Source organism: Motacilla alba, chromosome 3 (genome assembly GCF_015832195.1).
Source record: "Motacilla alba alba isolate MOTALB_02 chromosome 3, Motacilla_alba_V1.0_pri, whole genome shotgun sequence".
NCBI lineage: Eukaryota > Metazoa > Chordata > Aves > Passeriformes > Motacillidae > Motacilla > Motacilla alba.
The window spans coordinates 100,168,835-100,172,479 of record NC_052018.1 but is presented as its reverse complement, the minus strand read 5'-3'; the positions used below and the strand labels follow the sequence as shown (position 1 = coordinate 100,172,479).

The window sequence follows — 3,645 nt, the reverse complement described above, 5'->3', positions numbered from 1 at the left end:
GCCGTGTACTTATTTAGGGACCATTTAGAATGCTTATGACCTGATTTCACAGATAATGCAATTTTATTTGGCACTCGGTTCTGGCACTCCGTTCTGGTTTTGGGAATTTATGGATCATGTACTTGGACTGATTGCAGTTGGGTTTCCCCTGGCATGGGAGCATTTAAAAATCATGTTTTTCAGTTGCAATCAAAAGAATTATTATTTTTTTTTTTAGAAGTACTCACTAGACCAAGTTTACTTAGAGAATTTAACTCAGTTATTTGGAGTCTGATGCCAAGTAGTAAGGAGCAGTAAGTGCTGCCCAGCCTAGAGGAGAGCGTGGACAAACTGAAAATAAAATTTAAAAAAAAATAAAACTAAGAAAAAATTTCTAGTTCAGTTTGTCCAGGTATTCTGGTGTTTTCACCATCCCTCTGCAGCCGAGGTTAAGGTCGTGTCACCTTCCAACAAGAGGGTAATCAGTGCACTACTTTTTTAAACTGCTGAGGCTAAATTCCAAAGAAGGAACAAAAATGCTGCAAGTATAATGCTTTAGCATTGTAAGACACATTCCCTACCACAGTGAACTAATAACATAATTTAAATTGCAGTAAAGGATGTAAGAAAGACAAGGCACAAAAGGAAGAGGAGATGAAGATGTCCTAGTAACAACATGTTCTTCCAAACTATGAGCATAATCATGTGATTTAAATTTCTACCAGATTTGGGGAATTTTTTTCATGTCATTGTTCTCCTCTTTCTGCAATTACGTGGTTGTATTTGACTGCGTGGTGGTGAGCAAATAACACTAATTGTTATTCTTATTGGAGGGTAGTGGACTGAAACCCTGAATTCTGTTTATCAGCTCCAGGTAATAAAAATTGTATGAAAAGATCTATTTCAGGCAGCTTTAGCATCTTTCTTCACTCTCTTTTTATACAAAAGAAGCAGGTCTGACAAGCAACATGACAGTGAAATCCTTCTGCTGAGTCTGCTGCTCAGTTTCAAACTTACATAATTGGGGTGTATTTCCATATTCCTTCCCTCCTTTCCTGTGCTCCAGGCACAGACAGAGGGGAATGTCTGCTCCAAGGCTGCTCACAGCAGCTGAGAGTGGAAGCCTCAATGTCGCAACTTAAATATTTCAAATATCATAGCATCTCCACAGCGGGATAATGAAACACTGTACTAAGTCAGCAGAGCAGGGTCTGCTGCGCAGTGACACTGGAGCCTGTGTGCTGCACAGAAGCAGGTGAAACTTTTCTGTTTCAGGGAACACTGAGTAAATAAGAATTTGGTCAAACAGTATGTCATTTCCTCATTTTCAGAAAAGCAGTTCTAAAAACATGCAGGAAAGAAAATTTAATTATTAAAGAAAATCTAATTATTGCAGTGTTCCAATGCAATTTTCTGACTCTGGTACAATCTGTGATTTCTCAGGCTGTTATTTTTTGCAGTGTTATGGTGAAAGTCTGCTAAAATCCCAGGGCCCTATCACACAAAACTAATTTACTAGAAATGTCATCTGGCACGTAAGCATTTTTGTCCAGAGCAGAAATTTCAGTGATGTATTTGGAAAGAAGTGCCAAGAAAAGAAAGCTTCGTGCTCACAGATGGCATGTTCCTCATTGACTGTTTCAACCACAAGAGATGTGTGCACAGCTCCAGCCCTGTGGGCTGTGTGCTCTCAGAGTTGCAAGGGTGGTGGGTTTTTTTGGGTTTTTTTGTTTTCTTTTGTTAAAAAAAAAAAAGTACAAGTATAAGAAATACTGAAAGGAAAACACAAACTTTAAAATAAAGACCAAAGAGAAAACAAGGTGAGAAACACAGCAAGTCGAGTTAAATCACATGTATGTGCTTGCAGAGGAGATGATGAGATGAGCTGAGAGATGCAAATTCAGATCATGCCAGGCAGAAATGGGAAACTGAACCTCCTCCAACTTCTTGGAGAAGTGCCTTTATTACTCTGTTTCAGGATAACTGAAAATGAGTAAACAGCACACCATTTGCTCTCCTTTCTAGCTCAGAAAACTTACAAGCACCATTTCAGACCGAACAACATTTAATCTGATACAAGTTGGGGGGGTTTACTTTTTCCCCCCACACACAGCAAAGGAAGAAGAAAATAATATTTATTTTGGCTGTCTTCTGAATTATTTCCCTCCCTCTTATTTGGTTGCTCAACTGAGAAAGCAATCCTATACCCATTCTCCATTGATCTATTTCCAGCAGGGTTCCACTCCACATCCCTCTGGGTTTGGCAGCCACAGAAATGAATGCAGCTAGGAAGTCCTGTAAGCCACTTACTACACTGTAAGTCTTCTCACTCTGCTTCCACCGATGAGGAAGCCTTCTCTTGGATTAGATGGTGAGACACAGACTGTGTTTTGCAAGGCGGTTTGCAAGATGCATAGAAAATCGGCCAAGAGGCTGCACTCAGAGATCAGTGTTTTTAACTCAGGGTGGCAGCCTGTTGCAAGTGGGGTCTCCCTGAGATTGCCACTGGGCTCCACACTGTCCATCTTCACAAGGATTTGGGTGATGGACTTGAAAACACCTTCACCCAGGCTGCTGATACCACTAATCGGGGTGGTGAGGACAACCTGCCCTGTGAGGAAAGACCGAAGGAGTTACGTCTTATCTCCCTGGAGGAGAGAAGGCTTGGAGGCAGGAGGCTAATCTCAATGTACCAGAGTGCTACAGAGGGTGGAGGCTCTCCTCACAAAAGACCGCATGGAGAAAACAAGGCGCAACATAAATTTTCTTCTGGTGACAACAACCAATGACTGAAACACAGGGATGTGGTGGTACGGTCCCTGTCACGGGAGGTTTTCAAGCTGCCAGGGAGCTCGATAATCTCATCTGGTCTCCCTCCCAGAAAGTAGGACCAATGATCTTGCCAGCTCTCTTCCAGCCTGGGCTGTTCCATGGTTCTGTGATTCTGTGCAGACAGGCAGGGGCTCCTGCAGCGATCTTCACCAACATCGCCCTGAAAAAGGAACCAGACCAGCTCCACCATTTGCCAGCAAGCAGACCTGCATGCACTACAGTGCCAGCTGTCCAGACAGGTCTCAAGCTCACCGAGCTCGCAGGGACCGCACTAAGGCCGCTGCTCTTTCTCACCCGTTGGACACCGGGCCACGTGAACCAGCACCAGCTTCTTGCTCGGGGCCGAGGGCCAGGTGTGGGCGGTGAGGAGCGGTCTCACGGCTCACCGAGGCCTCTGTGACCTTGCTAACTCACGGCTGCCGTGGCCCTCACAGCCGGGACACACCGGCCGCACCGCTCGGGGCGGACTGCAGCGCCGAGGTCCGCGTCCCGCGCTGCCCCATCAGCCGGTGGCTCTAGGAAGGAGACAAAGGCGGCGGGGACAGCTGGAGGCGGTGACCGGCAAGGAAGAGGCCCCGGGGCCGGGGGCGCAGGGCGGGCGCTGGGGGACCCTCAGAGCGTCTCCCGCCGCCTCCCCCCGACCGAGCCCTCAGGCACCGCGGCGAGGGGGCGGAGCCGAGGCGGCCCTATAGCGCTGTGACGGGCGCGCCCTCCGCCCAATCGAACCGCGCTGTTGCCTAATGGACATGCGTATTGACCAATCATCGCGGGGCGCCCGTTCCCTCCTCGGCTTGGAGCCAATCGCGGCGCCTGCGGCGGGCGGGGAGGCGGGGC

At 47.3% G+C, this 3,645-nt stretch overlaps 1 long non-coding RNA gene across 1 annotated transcript; it reads right to left on the bottom strand.

Moving 5' to 3' along the window:
* Positions 1-2,026: 2,026 nt before the first annotated feature.
* LOC119698733 lies at positions 2,027-3,118 on the bottom strand. The gene is made up of 2 exons (XR_005256214.1): positions 2,673-3,118; positions 2,027-2,590 (listed from the first exon to the last, which is right to left on the bottom strand). It is a non-coding gene; the product is annotated as an uncharacterized LOC119698733 (long non-coding RNA).
* Between the last annotated feature and the right edge of the window lie 527 nt (positions 3,119-3,645).